We start from the raw sequence: 19,005 nt of genomic DNA, 5'->3' as shown, positions 1-19,005 counted from the left end.
GAAATCAAACAAAGTTTAATTTTGGACCCTTTTGACCTCAATATGAACCAATTTGATAGCGGGGCCCACAAATAAAAAATCTAAATACATGAATAGATTCAGCATATCAAAGAACCTCGTATATTCAATTTTTGTTGAAATCAAACAAAGTTTAATTTTGGACCCCAATTTGGACCAACTTGAAAACTGGGCCAAAAATCAAAAATCTAAATACATGTTTAGATTCAGCATATCAAAGAACCTCATATATTCAATTTTTGCTAAAATCAAACAAAGTTTAATTTTGGACCCTTTGGACCTTAATGTAGACCAATTTGAAAACTGGACCCAAAATTAAAAATCTAAATACACTGTTAGATTCGGCATAACAAATAAATAAATGTGATCAAAGATTTTACAAATCTAATGCGCCATACTGTGCAATTAAAGATTACTTCTTGAAATTTTTCAATATTTGAAATTTGAAAAAAAAATAATATTTGAAGAATAATTCTTTTTAATTTCTGAAATCTGAAATGAGAAAAAATTGACCCCCACAATTTCTTTTTACCCCCCCCCTTTTTTCCCCAAAAAAATTCTTTCCCTCAAGATATGGTCATAATCTCAATTCAAATTTCCAATGGAGTTGGCAACCATAATTACCCATTTAAATTTACCATAGTGCTAACTTAATCTATTTTATAATAGAATTAAAAATATAGTGTCAAATCTTTCATATGGATTTTTTTGTAAAAAAATTGATGCAACATTTGCAGATATTTTTACTGGTCTTCCTTTATAAATATGCATTTCTTTACACATAATTTAAAAGCAGTGTAAGGGAAGTAACCAAAACGTTGTATTTGGATTACCTCCCTTACACTGTTTTAAATTATCTTTATTGTTCATTAACCATTACTTTATACATAATTTAAAAGCAGTGTAAGGGAGATAATTTCAATGATGTATTTGATTTATCTCCCTTACACTGCTTTAAATTATGTTTTGTACTAAAGTATTTGTCCATTAACCAGGACAACCTTGTTTTTCCCCCTTTTTTGCCCCTAATTCCTAAACGGTTTGAGCCATAACCCCCCAAAGCAAATCCGAACCATCCCTTTGTGGTATGGAAACTTGTAGTATAATTTCAGAGAGATCCATACACCGTTCCACAGTTATTGTCTGGAAACTAGAAAATGCTTATTTTTGGCCCCTAATTCCTTAACTGTTGGTACCATAACCCCCAAAATCAATCCCAACCTTCCTTTTGTGGTATTTAACCTTATGGTCAAATTTCAAAAAGATCCATTCACTTAAACTAAAGTTAGAGTGCGAAAACCAATGTGTCTTCGGACGACGACGCTGGACGACGCCAACGTCATACCAATATATGACCACAAAATTTTTTTGCGGTCGTATAAAAATTACTGTATAATTAATACTATATATATATATATATGTATATGCTCGGAAACGGGCCCTTTAATTGGATTCAGTAAATATTCTTATTCTTATTCTTATTCTGTATAAATTCCATACATAATAGGGCCTGTAGATTTTTTCTTGGAGTAGGAAAATATATCCAAATGCTGCAGTTACTGGAGACTTAGGTATAACACCTATTTTGGATAAGCAGTGGAAAAGTATTATTCGTTTGTGGTGTAGATTAAATAACATGAACTCAAATCGGTTAAATGCAAAAATTCATAAGTGGGCTGATAATATGAGTATTAAGCATAAGTGTGTTAAAAACTGGAATTTTTTAGTAAGGAAAACCTTCTGTGAACTGAATTTAAGTCATTTACAAAAATGTGTGATGAGAGGTTGAATAAAAAAGTTTTTTTATGGAGTAATTCCTATCGAAAGGGTAGAATAAAAAATTGGCAATTTAGAGTAAATGCCAAATTTATTAGTCTTGGTATGATTAATTTATGTAATACTAATTATATTTTAAGTAAGAACAAGTGTGGACACAGATCAGTGTGGATAGTATTATTGGATGTTTGACAGTGTTTTATATGACAAAAGGAGTTCTATGTTTTATGTTTTCTATGTATTAACTGTGTTGCAAAATGACAACCAACATGAGCATTAGGGGTGTTGTTTATGTAATATTTATTTTTTTATGTTCAACACGGGCATGGAAGAGATACTAATTGCATTAATTACCAAATGATTATGATAGAATATATATGTTCCACATCTTTAATTTTGGATACATTTTGTAGCTAGGAGAGGAACACATAATAGGTTCATTTTTTTCTTAATGTGATTTTTTTTATATGGGAGATGGTATCCGAGAACACGTATTTGCTTACTATTTGTATGGTTCTATTTATATTACTTTGTGGGAGATTGTCAGTATCATAAGTAAAAGATTTCGGTTAAATGTGGAAATTGTTTCTCAGTTTAGAAGACATTTAATGTTTTTTAGTAATGACAATGTCTGACATGAGGATTGGGGCTAGATGAGCTAGAAAGTGAATTTCTGTGTTATTTTTTATTAATTCTTTGAAAATATCTCCTCCAAAGCTGGTCAAAGCAAAAAAAAGTTTTGACCAGTATGAAAATGATATCAACAAAAGAACCTTTGTGAGCATGCTTCAAAGACTCATAGCTAACTACAGAAGTCATATGATAAAATGTCAAGTGGATATTATGAACATCTACTTAATATGTCTAAATATCTAAAAAGTTTTAGTATTCAATATGAAAAAGCTATTGCAAAAGTATTCTCTTTTCAGTTTTTTTTGTTATATGGATACAAATATAAGTGATACCAATACAGTAAGGCAGTTTTGTTATGGTATGAAAGTGTAGTAATTAACATTTACTGTTAATTCACACAAATTAAGAAAATAAACAAATGAATGATGAATGTTAAACATGTACAATGAAATATATTTTAGAAATCAATTAGGCCAGATAGGCCTTATAAATTTTGGTCTTTTTCTTAACATACTGAATGACCATTTACACTCAGGACTGAGTCGCAAGTAGGCAGTACAGATGTAAAAAAATAAAGTGTAACAAAAGAACCGAGCATCATATTGCTAGTAGCGCCAGTAGCATTGTTTGGTGAATTTGTACTTTTTTTTTTTAGTTTGGCTAATGGACAAAAAATGTTTGGTTCAAATCTAAATAAAATGCTTTTATCTCCCTATTACTTACATTGTACATAGAATGGATTCTACTTTGACAATTCCTTGTACATGAGAGTTGTCTGTCAAATCTTTATTTCACAAAGAATGAATTGCATAACAATGAACTGAGCTCAAAGCAAAGCACTTTAATAATACACTTAGACAATGAGCTCAATCCAGTGATATACTTTGTACTACAGGTCCTTCATGAACATCCTACTGCCCAAAACCATATCTCACACACATGCCATACTACATGGTTGGATCAGAAGTCCTGAAAAAGACATGAACTTTATTAACATATTTTAAGTATATACACCGGTTAAAACTTTAACAAATTTGTGGTAAAATCATTCAGTATCTAGCAACTATCAATCGCTTCATGCACAAATTGATATAGGTTGAGTACCACTCTGTCAGAAATAAGAACATACCTCCACCTAATTTTAGTTAACTGATGAAGAAACATTCAAAACTATAAAATGTTATCTAATAGACTAGCTGCAATGAAATCCCAGTTTTCTAAAATGGTAGGTGGAACCTAAAACTCAAAAGATTTTAAACTATGCATTTTAAATATTGCAAATATACATGCAATAATAATTCTCAAAAATTCGCTATATTTTTTACTTATTTTGTCTTTTGTTCGAGACTCTAGATGTCTTACAATTACATCCAGTTTGGCGTGGGTTGATGTTTGATTTTTGTACATGTTATATATCGACGTGGAATTTGTTTATATAAATTAGGCGTGAAATAATTTTGATTAACTGAAATCCTTTAACTTACTTCCAAATTAATGTTAATACTGAGGGAAAAAATTACATTGCTAAATAACCACTTTAAAACACATGCAAACTTTTTGAGAGGAAATCATAATGCATGTAACATCTATTAGATCTTTTTTTAAACCATTCTAAACTACTGATAAGTAAGAGTTTGTTAACTGTTACTTACCTTCAAAAAGGGGGTTGCATTCACTTTACTACATATACATATCAATATAATCAACAATACTGAGTGCAACACCTAGGATGAATAGAGGATTGTTTTGTAAGAATAGTTGCTGAAATAAGCAGGCAATATTCAAAGTAGAATAAAAAATATTACAGGACTGTGTTTTAAAGTAATAAGCATTGTGCAGGGCTCACGTTACCATGCTACTGGGGCGACAAAGTCGCTATCCCGGTCGCCACTTCGCTTTGACCGACCTTCAAAAGCGAAATCTAGCCACCCTGTTGTATACGATACTCAAATTCAGTCGCTTTTGTCATCGGCAATATTCAACATTTACCAAGTCGATGAAACAGCAATTTTTCATTTGAAAGTAAAGAAATTCAAAGACATAAACGATTTATTTTCTTTAGGAGGTTAAAGCATTGACTTTAAAGTTGGTTGCATGTTATTTTCATAAAGACAATTTTTTTATCACTTCTGGTACTTGTTACTCAAGCTTAGATCAAATCATTCTTTCGGCAAAATAAGCTTGTTACTTCATTAGAACGTGATGAAATTAAAGATTTCTTGCTGTTGTGCAATACACTGTGCTGTTGCGCAATACTTAGTAAATCTGTCGTCAGACTATAAACAAATAAAGTTCAATTAATTCCCAGTCATATTAGAAATTTATAAAAATGTAAAGGGAGCTTGCATCAAAAGATATAAACAATTCACTTAAGTTTCATGAGAATTGCTGACAGCATTTTTGAGCTATTGTCCGAAAACTGGAAAATCACCCCTTTTTTAATGAATAAAACCCCATCACTCAGAAATGTAAAATGTAAAATTTATAAAATTCTAAACGGAGCTTACATCAATATAGATATAAACAATTCACCAAAGCATTTTTGATTTTTGTCCGAAACTGAATAAAACCCTGTGACTCAGAAATGTAAAATCTAAGATATATAAAAATCGAAAGGGAACTCATGTCAATAGATATAAACAATTCACCACAATTTCTTGCAAGTTGGTGAAAGCTTTTATTGTCAGAAAACTGGAAAATCCCCCTTTTTTTAATGAATAAAACCCCATAACTCAGAAACGTAAAATCTACAATTTATAAAAAACGAAAGGGAGCTCATTTCAATAGATATAAACAATTCACCAAAGTTTTATGCAAATTGGTTAAAGCGGTTTTGAGTTAATGTCCGACATGTTGACGACGGACAGACAGACGGACAACAATATACCTTAGTACGTCCCGTAAACGGGCGTATAAAAATGACAGGGTGTCATACCACACCAAAACCTTCTGAAGGAAACACCAAGTTGGCAAACAAATTTTTTTTTTTTCATTGACAACCCTGTATGACCTTGCAGCAGTTTTGAGTCTACATGCATTACCTTGTATATTTCATGTACATTGAACTTAAAAATATGTGGTCATTGTCAAAGTTAGTTATGTCTGTTATAATTTACACATTTACTGAAACATGCCAGAGAAGTGCATGTACAAACTTTTGAATTTGATCTGCAAACTGGGAAAGCTATCCTTTTTTATGAATAAAATTCCACAATTTATTAAATTGAAAGGGAGCTTGCATCAATAGATATATATAAACAATTAACCAAAGTTTCATGACAAATGACAACTGCTTAAAGCATTTTCAATTTAATGTCCGAAAACATGGAAATCCCCCTTTTTGAATGAATAAAACCCCTTACATTGTAACTGGATAATGTAAATTCTAAAATTCCAAAACAATCTAAAGGGAGCTCACATCAATACATGAATACAATCCCATATAACTCTGAAACGGGAAACCTAAAATTTAAAAAATAATCAATTCACAACAGTTTCATGCAAATTGGTGAAAGCGTTGAAGAGTTAGTGACCAAAGCATTTTTAGAGTTAATGGGCCAACACCCTCTGAAGGAAACACTATAAGGGAGCTTCCTTTCCATTTTTATGGGGGGGGGGGGGGGGCTAAGGATGAAAAATTTTGTCCAGATAGATATTTGCCCATCCAAAGTGGATGTGCTGCTTCGTTGCTTCTGGAGGCGACTGGATCCATATAAATCAAGCCTCAATTTATTCATTTTTCTCTTCATTTAAGTAAGTTTGATCAACCTGCCACCTGTTATCTTCTCATATTTGGACAGTTTTCACATTGACCCAACAATACTGGCATTTTAGACGGTATGAATGCCCTTTACCGTCAGGCGTCAAACGGTCAATACGGTTACCATTAGCGTCAAATATGTTAACATTTTACCGTGATTCGTCAACATATCGTCAGAGGTCTCAAATAATTATCGTTACCGTTATTTTTGGGAAAAAATTAACGTGATTCATCAAAATCTGTCAATTTTTTTATCATCTTGAAGAAAGTCTTCATTTTATCGTCATGCACCAAAAATTACCGTTAACGTCATTTGGCAAGATTTATTACCGTTATTCCTCATGAAGGTACCCCCATTACCACCCTCATTTTAACTTTCACTTTATAAGAATGTCACATGACCAACATTATGGGAACTGATTTATGCAAATGACCCTTATCGAGCCTCAATTAGTTCATTTTTCTCTTCATTTAAGTTAAGTTTAATCAGCCTGCCACCCGCTATTTTCTCATATTTGGACAGTTGACACATCAATACTGGCATTTTTAATTTTAACTTTAAAAGATTGTGACATGACCAACAGAAAAAGTAATTTACAATGCATTATATTACAATGCATTATGAGAGCTGATTTATGAAAATGACCCTTATTCAATAGGAAAACATAATCTAACACCTCGTTCATTTATGATGTAAATAAGCTGAATGGCCGAGTGTGTTCAATTTGAAAATAAAGAGTTAAAATGCCGGAATCGCAAAAACAGATGTTGGACATCAGAGTAATCTCGGACTATGAGTATGAGTTTTGGGCAATTTGTAAGGGGGGGGGGGGGGGGGGGGAGGGTTCAAGGGAAGCAAATGCTCTTTAAATTATGCATGTTTCAAAAATTGGGGAAAAATTACACAGAGAATTGAGTCATTTTTATATTCATTAAATAATGACTAATGTAGACATACCTTCTAATTCTATAAAAAAAAAATTCACAACTACTGAACAGGAACAATCATGGTACTTTTTTGTCTATGAAACTACACTATGACATTTGATCTGCAAAACCTACAAACTGACACAGAAATATCATCAAATAGTGAAATATAAGATTGCTTGCACCTTGTATGGATAGTTCCGACACGTGTTACATGGGGAGCCCGTTTGTTTACAAATAATAATGTCACGTGATCACGCACTGACCGTCACAAATTTTTATCCTCCGCCATTATTCATAACACAATATTACTGTACTTACACAATTCACAAATGTATAACCCATTTATCTTGCGGACATGCAATGGGAATGTGCACGGTTATCAAAAAATACAAAAAAAATGCATGTACAGTTAATGAAGAAGTTATTTCATCAAATAGATAAGATTTTCGCTCATGACACAAATCGACTGGGTGTCATCGCCATCGGGGATAATACACCTTATCGCTATTTGTCCGCCATTACTGGACATCACAAAAGTTCCCGTAAAATTTTGACGTCATAATAGAAAATATCTGACGCCACAATGGAAAAGTGATTGTTGTATGACGTCAAAAGTTCAAGCGGGACAGATTCTCGGGTCAAGCGGGAATAGCGATAAGGTGTATTGATAAATGGGATTAAACTGACCGCCAAGAAGGTGTAGAGAACCACCTCTGGAGAACCTTAACATTAATAAGTAATATTCACCAAAATTTCTCTATAATTAACGCTATTTTCTGTTGGAAAATTTCAGAAATATGCTGATAAACTTATTTTGTGACACAGATTATTTTCTTGTTTAAGCGCGAAATATATTCTTACTTTTAATGCTTGACGTAACAAAATGTGTATAGAATTATATTTAACTAAAGCTCAGCGTAAATATACAGAAGCATGACAATACATTAATGATAAAATGTGTAAATATTTCTGTAAAAGAATATAATTTTACTTTACCAGTATACTTCACTTAGAATTACATTTGAGCGCAAGAAAATCTCTATGTGAATCGGCTGAAGGTTACCTCGGCTGAATCCCGGGGTCGAAGTTCAACATATCAACGGAAATTTTTGCGTGAGCTTGCGTTGCTTTAGATCGAGGCCACAGCTTTTCAACCAATCGGGCAATGTTTACTTGGGGCATACATCTATTTTTACTGCAGGTTTCGACATGTTTAAATCGGGATTATAGAAAAATGGAATGTTGTTGGTAGATACAAAACAGAAAATGATGAACACTTTTAGCAAAAGATAAATTGGATCGGGGGTCTGTGAATTCACATTATTTGTACAACTCTCCTTACTCTTGGGAAGCGTGTGCTTTACATCAAGGCTTGCGTTGCTTTACATCGAGGCTTGCATTGCTTTACATCGACGCCATAGTAGTTCAACCAATCGGGGAATGTTTATTTGGGGCATACATCTATTTTTACTGCAGGTTTTGGCATATTTTAATCGAAATTAGAGAAAAATGGAATGATGTTAGGAGATATAAAACAGAAAATGATAAATATCTTTAGCAAAAGATGAATTGGATCGGGGTTCTGTGTATTCACATTATTTGTACAACTCTCCTTACTGATGGCAAAAAATGGAATTTTCGTGACCTAAATGGTTCGCGAAAATTAATATTTTTATATATCCTCGTGTATACACCTTATCGCTATTTGTCCGCCATTACTGGACATCACACAAGTTCCCGTAAAATTTTGACGTCATAATAGAAAATGGCTGACGCTACAATGGAAAAGTGATTGTTGTATGACGTCAAAAGTTCGAGCGGGACAGATGCTCGGGTCAAGCGGGATTAGCGATAAGGTGTATTGTGTTTTCGACCTACTTACATATTTATCAATATTTCCCCTTTAATATGTTTGAACATATACATGCCTAATATTTTTTAGAGTCACTAGTATACTTGTACATTAAATAATTGTATCTAAAATATATTTCGATCTTAAATATTTTTTTTATTTCAGTTCATTAGATCGATGGCACCTTTGTTGACAAAAACTAGCGTCTTGTGTTTTCGACCTATCTAAGAAACGGGTCCAAAGTCGGAAATGACATGTCGTACAAATCCGGAATTGGTTATAATTTGATGCCAATATTTATATCAAATTATTTAAAGTTTTAGAGGCGATCAAACTTATGATTTAATGAATTAAATGGTGACATATACAACTATAAGATATAAAATATTATTTTGATATCTTTATTTGACTAGTTGTACACTTTGGAAACTTGTAGATCCTTGTAGGACCTTGTATACAGTCATGTTTCTGTTCAATATACTTTAGTGAAGGCATTGTGAAGTGAGGTTGGTGAGTATTGTCTGTAATCTCCCCTGACAGACTGCTGTTTCCGTGAATTAAAATTAATTGATATTTTATTTTTTTCAGCAAAAAGCTATAAGGATCATCCACATTTCCGTATTAAAAATAACTTTTAAGTATATCACCTAACCACATGACAGTCATGTGACGTAATGACCTTGATGTTAACTTCACATGCTAAAAGTCCTCGGCTATATTTCTAGAATATTTGTTTATTTTTTATAGATTCTTGTGGAAGGTAAAAATAGTATTAGCGAAAAGGTACAAAAATGTGATATCAAATAAAATAACGTAAATACTTAATTATAATAACTTTACTTGAAACATCTTCACCACACGTGGTATTATTTGCTATTGTTACTAAATATAGCAGCCAAATGTGACGCCACACAGGCATGCGCAGCATACGGGAAGTGAAAGTAGAATTAGGTCGAAAACGTAAGACTGTCGAAAACACAATACGAGACGATATATATAGTAATGATATAAAAGGTATCGAAAATGTATTTTTTGAAAATTTTAAGCAGGATTGGTTAAGAAAATTAATGTCTAATGATACAAGTAAATTACGAACTTACAGAGAATTCAAATGTTTATATGGTGATGAGAATTATTTGATTAAAAATATGCCTGGTAAATACAGGAGTGCTATGTCTAAATTTCGGTGTGGCGTTGCACCTATTAGAATAGAAACAGGAAGATACGAGAATATATGTTTAGAAAAAAGGTTGTGTTTTAATTGTAATGATATTAAAAATGAAAAACATGTTTTATTGCAATGTCCAATATATGCAGATTTACGTGATAGCTTTTTTAATCGTGCTAGTCACTTTGTCGATAGTTTTATAAATATGCTTGATGATGAAAAACTTATATTTATGTTTAATAATGATGATATGCAATTTTACACTGCCAAAATCTGCCATGATATATTATTAAAAAGAAAAAGTGTTTTATATGTTTAATGATTGTATATACATTACTTTTACATGTTTTATGTCAATATGTTTTAATCAGTTTCTCTTTACTTTTTTTTGAGTGTTTTTATGTATAAGCTGAAATTAACCTTTTATATATGTCGATGTAACACATAGGTTTAATGCTTGTATATACATTTCTTTTATGTATATGTGTTTTAATCAGTCTCTCGTAACACTTTTTAGAGTGGCTTATGTATACGCTGTTGTTTATATATGTATATGTTTTATATGTATGTATACATAAGGTGAGACTTTAATAAAGTATTTGTCTTGTCTTGTCTTGTCTGTGTCCTGAAAATATGGACACTAATTATGTTGTAAAACTTTTAATGTCAAAATTACACGATAAGCATGTCAATAATTGGCATGCTGTTTAACATTCTGATAAATCTATATCGGGCAGAGGCGGTACGTCTAAAAACCGCTCAGGACCTCCTGAGTGCATTCAGGACATAAAAAGTGCACTCAGGACATGTAATAGATGTTTTAGTGAGCGTTGAGGGTATACATTTGATAGATAATTTAATTTTTGATCTTATAATTTTTGTCTAAATAAAATCAATTCAATATTTAAGAAGTTATTGAAGTTTTTATCGGCACGCGCCGTTTTCCTGGGATATGTCATGCATGACCGATGATTATATTTACTAATTACCATGTTGATTAGGTCCTTTGATCTTTATTACTTAGTGACTAGTGATGGTAATAAACACATACAAGTAAGCTTGGCAAACAAACAAAAAAAGGTTTCCTTGAAAAAATAAAATAATAAAGATTTATTGTTTTATCGTTTTGTTTGTAATAATTGAAGCCAGTTGAAAAATTTAAGAAATCTAAATATATGTCTTGTCTTGTCTATAGTCGGGAAATTTTCCATTCAACTAATTTCATTTGAAAAGGTTAAAAAAATATAGATCTAATTCATTGCAAAATGTGGCGTCCTTTGGGATAAAAACCCCGTTTCAACTACGAGGAAAGTCCTATAATATAAGACTTCGTAGGTGTGGTTCAGCATTGATAGTAAAAAAAAAACGGATAATGCATCAATAGAGCGCCTAATACATTAAAAAAAAAAATTACCGAAATATATGTATTTAAATATGTGTGTGTTTTGTTCTAATTTTTTGTTATTAAGATCCATTTAAATAAATAATACGTTTTGACTATTGAAAGTGTATCCACATATTTACAAGACACTGTCGTTTGGCATTTTCATTGTTTTACTTAATTTCTTTAAACTTCTAATATAGTTTTATATTATTCATAGACAGCTTTTATATGCAAATTTTATTTGAAAAACATAATTTTCGCCATTAAAACTCATTCTTGTCCAGTAACACATTTCTTTAACGAGTGAAATTGTGAAATATTTTTTTTAAGCTTTTATCCTTATTGCGATAGCCTAAGTGTAAAAAAAAAAAGTACGATATGTGTAAAGTTTCAAACTTTATTAATATTTCCCCATTTATACTCGTTCTTGTCCAGTAATAAATTCCTCGAACGAGTTTGAATAGGGAAATATAATCTGAAGAAGGAATTTGTCATCAGCAATATTTGGTTTTGTAGCAAGCCCATTCTTATCTGTATTTGTTGCCTTTCTTATCAAAATACGATTTCCAAAATATCAAACTCATATAGTAAAATGTTATTTCTCATTAAAATCGTTCTTGTCCAGTATTACAAGCCTGAACGAATTTCAATGTGAAAACAAATTCTGAAAAATGAATTTGTCTCCGTTTTTCTGTCGGTTTTCGGTCCCGATCAAGACCCCCTTTCACAAACGGGCTAAATTAATGCTAGCGTACATTGAGCTCCCGTCATTTATCATATTTGGGTATTTTTTCTTAACGATTTCAAGAAGTAAGATTTGGTTTCACATCGAGCTCATGGGAAATTATGAACTTTTTGGTCTTACAGAAAACATGTTATTTCACAACAAGGTTTGCAATACTCAAGAACAGCGAGAAAGACTATTTCGCAGACTGTTGAATGATACTCAGTGCGTTCTTACAACGACAAAGTCCTCATGCACAGATTTTGAATTACAAAAAAAAACAGAAACTTGCCCATTAGCCAAAACCAAAGCAAGAAATCAAGGAAATCACGTACTCTGCCAAGATATTAGACTTAGCAAAACAAAACAAAAAACAAAATAAAACACTTGTCTGCCTTTGTATGATTATATTAAATAAAACATGATATTCGTTTATTTAGTTGATGTTGGAGAGGGGGGAAAAAAATTCACAAAGAAAAACAAAAACGAACTTGTAATAGACAGACTATAAAACAATATCAATTGTTATTTCTTTTACTTTAAAAGAACTGCATAACAAAATTAATTTAGCTGTCCTCATTATACATAAACTGTCCTAAAATATATTGAATGGGACTTTTGATTTTTTTCTCCATTATCGTAAAATTCACTACACATAAAGTAAATTTAATTACATAAAATAAAAATAAATAAAAAAAAAATAAATAAATAATTATTTTATTATAGTGTCACATATTTGATCAGACAATATATATATACAACAATTCATAATAAAAACAGAGATCAAATATCCAGCCTTTGAATAGACTTATGAGACACTTTAAAACATATCAGCCAACTGTACATTTATATAAATAATATATATCCATATAAAATTCAAAAATAATTACTGGTTTATCACATTAAGTAAACTGCTTTTAAAATATTTACTAGTAAAAGTTTCAATTAATATTAGATAGATGATATTGATAAAAGGATTACAAATTAAAAACATTAGCAATGGTTAAAAGGAAAAAAAAAAAAAAATTGCCAAAAGACGGATAAATTACTTTAAAAAACAAATAAAAAAACCAATATATTTCTAGGGCAACAAAAATAATTTAAATGTGATTAATCTTAAATACATGGATCTAGATAAAAGATATGTACTAAAAAATAACAATAGTAACCATAATAAAGAGACTTTAAAAATATAACTATGAAAAAATATATGTTAACATTCAAATAAATTTCTTTCTTCTCTGATAAAAATTGAAAAGTGCGTATGATAATGAGGATTGCATGTCTTTACATTTCATAAGACTAATAAATTGACTGTCAATATCTAGAGTATCAAAGTTTTCTATAAATTTTTTGCATAAATCAATTCCGAAACAACTTTAAAATATCGGTGTCATCCTGGTTTGCCCACTTTTAATTACATGCATATGTAAACATAGGGGGGATTGTTGTTTTAACAATTATAGTTTATTTCTGAATTATAGTCATATTTTTTGCCTATTATTTTACCTGTAAAATTTTATGAAAGATATTATATTCTGCTATTAAAGCAAGGAAAATGTGCAAAAATATTTTATATTTGATATAATTTTTAGCAGGAAAATATATTGAATTTGACAAAAAAAAACATTCTAAAAATGTGTACAAAAATGTGAATTAAATTTTAGCATTTGTCAACAAATAGTTTTAATTATTGATACATTCTGAATTTTTTTTTAAAGTAAAATAATGAAACTAAGAAAAGATTAGAATAAATGTCATTTGAATTTCTTTTTATTTATTCAACTTATTCTTTTTTTAAATTTTGATAAATACACTGTTCTGAAATTTAATATAAAAAATATCCTATCAATTCTAACAAATAGAATATAAAATGCAACTGTTCAGTAGCCAAGCTTTGTATATGACACCATTTGAACAGTATTTACTCTTATAATTTCCACCCCACCTAGTTGAGGATGTTTGGCTAACAACTTTAGAATACATAGATGAAGCTGACAACATACCCGTAACAACATCATTTACTGATTACGTGACAGAGTTCTGGATTGAGGAATACCACTTTCTATGGAACCACTACTACACAGAAGGACCACGCATCACCTGGAAGGATGGCACAACAAAATCAAGAAGAGACTCCAACATGCCCACCCTTACATCTATGAGATCATTGAGTTACTGAAGAAGACCCATGCACTAACAGAATGTAATATTATCCAGTATGCAGCAGGAGGAGCCCGCCCACCAAAAAGACGAAGATACAGAGTGATAGACTCCAACTACTGAAAGACAGATACCAACAAGGACTCGTCAACTACTCTGACGCAACATCCCACCTTCTCAATTTAAACTGAACAACTTAGTGAAATATTGTAATTTGTGACTTTGTAAATTTAATGTTTTGTGACTTTTGATACATATATATAAAATATTGTATTTCCGATCATTATACATATAGTGCCCCATACTACTTATTTTGACATGTGCTTTATTATTACCTTAATATGCAATGCATTTATAAACTTGATTCATATATATTATATATATTGGTGTATTTATATCATGAAAATCATTCAGAAACTAATGAATTATTAAGACACTTTTATTACTGAATGTCATTGTTTTGTCAATAGTTGTACATGTAAGTTAAATGAATCCATTGAATTGATATTAAATTATTGAGAAAAAATTTGTTAATTTAATTGTTATTTTTCTATACGAATGAAAATGGAAGTACAAAATAAAAAATACCTGAATATATAGAAAACACTAATAAACTATATTCCTAAGTTGGAACAGACTATACAATTGTATGTTCATTAAACCTTTTGTCTTTTTTGTTTTCTTTACTAATTGATAATTGGTATAATTAAAAGTGGGCAAACCAGGAGTAAAAACACTGGTCTAAATTTTTTTATTAAAACACTGTTCTAACAACATGATATTCATAAGCAATAAGGATAATCCAATCAATTTTGTTGATTGGATGATTGGATTATTCACGATTGAGTAGTTGTGTAATTAGTGACATGTGCCCTCATTATTTTATAAAAATAACAAATATCTATTTAAGTTCGTTTTCAAAATTTACCACTACAATAAACATCGTGCAATGAATATATACATTCTTCTAGTGTGCATATACGATGACTTTAAAGAGTCCTGAGTGCACTTTGTATGTCCTGAGTGCACTCAGGATGTCCTGAACAGTGTTTAGGCGAACCCGGGCAGAGGTGGCAATAAGCTACGAACGTACAAATTGTTTAAAGAAATTTTTGAATCAGAGGAATACTGTAAAATAGCTTTGCCTTTTAGTCACAGAAGTGCTTTCGCCAAATTTAGATGTGGTGTTGCTCCACTGAGGATTGAAACTTGGAGATACGAAAATATTGTTTTAGAAAACAGAGTGTGCCATATATGTGATGGTTTTATTGAAGATGAAGCGCATGTTTTATTAAGATGTCTTCTTTATGACGATTTTAGAAACCATTTATATTATGTTGCTGAAACTTTTAATGAAAATTTTAATACTTTAGATGACAACCAAAAGTTAGTGTTTTTATTCTCAGATGTAAATATGATACGTGTGTGTGCTAAAACCTGTTATTTGATTTTAAGAAGAGGTAGACATTTTATATATGGTAAATTGTACTTTATTTCATATTGTTGTCCTTTTCTAGATTTAGACATTTCAATTCTAAAGGGAAACTCCATACTAAAATTTACGACAAAAGAGACGATTTTTCATTCCCTATTGTTAATTTTCCTTTTTTTTTTATAATTTCCGTGACCCGTATCCGATTTTTTTAGTATAATATTCAAATAAGCAAAGTAGCGTTGATTTCTGGATATGCTGAATCCCGGGGTCGAAGTTCAACATATCAACGGAAATTTTTGCGTGTGCTTGCGTTGCTTTAGATCGAGGCCACAGCTTTTCAACCAATCGGGGAATGTTTACTTGGGGCATACATCTATTTTTACTGCAGGTTTCGACATGTTTAAATCGGGATTATAGAAAAATGGAATGTTGTTGGTAGATACAAAACAGAAAATGATGAACACTTTTAGCAAAAGATAAATTGGATCGGGGGTCTGTGAATTCACATTATTTGTACAACTCTCCTTACTCTTGGGAAGCGTGTGCTTTACATCGAGGCTTGCGTTGCTTTACATCGAGGCTTGCATTGCTTTACATCGACGCCATGGTAGTTCAACCAATCGGGGAATGTTTATTTGGGGCATACATCTATTTTTACTGCAGGTTTTGGCATATTTTAATCGAAATTAGAGAAAAATGGAATGATGTTAGGAGATATAAAACAGAAAATGATAAATATCTTTAGCAAAAGATGAATTGGATCGGGGTTCTGTGTATTCACATTATTTGTACAACTCTCCTTACTGATGGCAAAAAATGGAATTTCCGTGACCTAAATGGTTCGCGAAAATTAATATTTGTATATATCCTCGTGTATACACCTTATCGCTATTTGTCCGCCATTACTGGACATCACACAAGTTCCCGTAAAATTTTGACGTCATAATAGAAAATGGCTGACGCTACAATGGAAAAGTGATTGTTGTATGACGTCAAAAGTTCGAGCGGGACAGATGCTCGGGTCAAGCGGGATTAGCGATAAGGTGTATTGTGTTTTCGACCTACTTACATATTTATCAATATTTCCCCTTTAATATGTTTGAACATATACATGCCTAATATTTTTTAGAGTCACTAGTATACTTGTACATTAAATAATTGTATCTAAAATATATTTCGATCTTAAATATTTTTTTTATTTCAGTTCATTAGATCGATGGCACCTTTGTTGACAAAAACTAGCGTCTTGTGTTTTCGACCTATCTAAGAAACGGGTCCAAAGTCGGAAATGACATGTCGTACAAATCCGGAATTGGTTATAATTTGATGCCAATGTTTATATCAAATTATTTAAAGTTTTAGAGGCGATCAAACTTATGATTTAATGAATTAAATGGTGACATATACAACTATAAGATATAAAATATTATTTTGATATCTTTATTTGACTAGTTGTACACTTTGGAAACCTTGTAGATCCTTGTAGGACCTTGTATACAGTCATGTTTCTGTTCAATATACTTTAGTGAAGGCATTGTGAAGTGAGGTTGGTGAGTATTGTCTGTAATCTCCCCTGACAGACTGCTGTTTCCGTGAATTAAAATTAATTGATATTTTATTTTTTTCAGCAAAAAGCTGTAAGGATCATCCACATTTCCGTATTAAAAATAACTTTTAAGTATATCACCTAACCACATGACAGTCATGTGACGTAATGACCTTGATGTTAACTTCACATGCTAAAAGTCCTCGGCCATATTTCTAGAATATTTGTTTATTTTTTATAGATTCTTGTGGAAGGTAAAAATAGTATTAGCGAAAAGGTACAAAAATGTGATATCAAAAAAAATAACGTAAATACTTAATTATAATAACTTTACTTGAAACATCTTCACCACACGTGGTATTATTTGCTATTGTTACTAAATATAGCAGCCAAATGTGACGCCACACAAGCATGCGCAGCATACGGGAAGTGAAAGTAGAATTAGGTCGAAAACGTAAGACTGTCGAAAACACAATACGAGACGATATATAGAGTAATGATATAAAAGGTATCGAAAATGTATTTTTTGAAAATTTTAAGCAGGATAGGTTAAGAAAATTAATGTCTAATGATACAAGTAAATTACGAACTTACAGAGAATTCAAATGTTTATATGGTGTTGAGAATTATTTGATTAAAAATATGCCTGGTAAATACAGGAGTGCTATGTCTAAATTTCGGTGTGGCGTTGCACCTATTAGAATAGAAACAGGAAGATACGAGAATATATGTTTAGAAAAAAGGTTGTGTTTTAATTGTAATGATATTGAAAATGAAAAACATGTTTTATTGCAATGTCCAATATATGCAGATTTACGTGATAGCTTTTTTAATCGTGCTAGTCACTTTGACGATAGTTTTATAAATATGCTTGATGATGAAAAACTTATATTTATGTTTAATAATGATGATATGCAATTTTACACTGCCAAAATCTGCCATGATATATTATTAAAAAGAAAAAGTGTTTTATATGTTTAATGATTGTATATACATTACTTTTATATGTTTTATGTCAATATGTTTTAATCAGTTTCTTTTTACTTTTTTTTTGAGTGTTTTTATGTATAAGCTGAAATTAACCTTTTATATATGTCGATGTAACACATAGGTTTAATGCTTGTATATACATTTCTTTTATGTATATGTGTTTTAATCAGTCTCTCGTAACTCTTTTAAGAGTGGCTTATGTATACGCTGTTGTTTATATATGTATATGTTTTATATGTATGTATACATAAGGTGAGACTTTAATAAAGTATTTGTATTGTCTTGTCTTGTCTGTGTCCTGAAAATATGGACACTAATTATGTTGTAAAACTTTTAATGTCAAAATTACACGATAAGCATGTCAATAATTGGCATGCTGTTTTACATTCTGATAAATCTATATCGGGCAGAGGCGGTACGTCTAAAAACCGCTCAGGACCTCCTGAGTGCATTCAGGACATAAAAAGTGCACTCAGGACATGTAATAGATGTTTTAGTGAGCGTTGAGGGTAAACATTTGATAGATAATTTTATTTTTGATCTTATAATTTTTGTCTCAATAAAATCAATTCAATATTTAAGAAGTTATTGAAGTTTTTATCGGCACGCGCCGTTTTCCTGGGATA

At 31.0% G+C, this 19,005-nt stretch overlaps 1 long non-coding RNA gene across 3 annotated transcripts in view; it reads right to left on the bottom strand.

The window, feature by feature from the left end:
• Nucleotides 1-16,803, bottom strand: part of LOC127739421 (uncharacterized) — a 143,580-nt gene extending 126,777 nt beyond the window's left edge. The window contains exon 1 of one of the 3 annotated variants that reach the window (XR_008000437.1): nucleotides 16,725-16,803. This is a non-coding gene — a long non-coding RNA (uncharacterized LOC127739421). Of the gene's footprint in view, nucleotides 1-7,614; nucleotides 7,794-8,811; nucleotides 8,891-16,724 lie in introns of those variants that run through there. The other 2 variants (XR_008000438.1, XR_008000436.1) reach the window with 2 other exon arrangements.
• Nucleotides 16,804-19,005: the final 2,202 nt, after the last annotated feature.

Source organism: Mytilus californianus, unplaced genomic scaffold (genome assembly GCF_021869535.1).
Source record: "Mytilus californianus isolate M0D057914Y unplaced genomic scaffold, xbMytCali1.0.p SCAF_4, whole genome shotgun sequence".
NCBI classification, from domain to species: Eukaryota; Metazoa; Mollusca; class Bivalvia; order Mytilida; family Mytilidae; genus Mytilus; species Mytilus californianus.
Note: the sequence above shows the minus strand (reverse complement) of the source record. Positions and strands in the feature narration are given on the sequence as shown.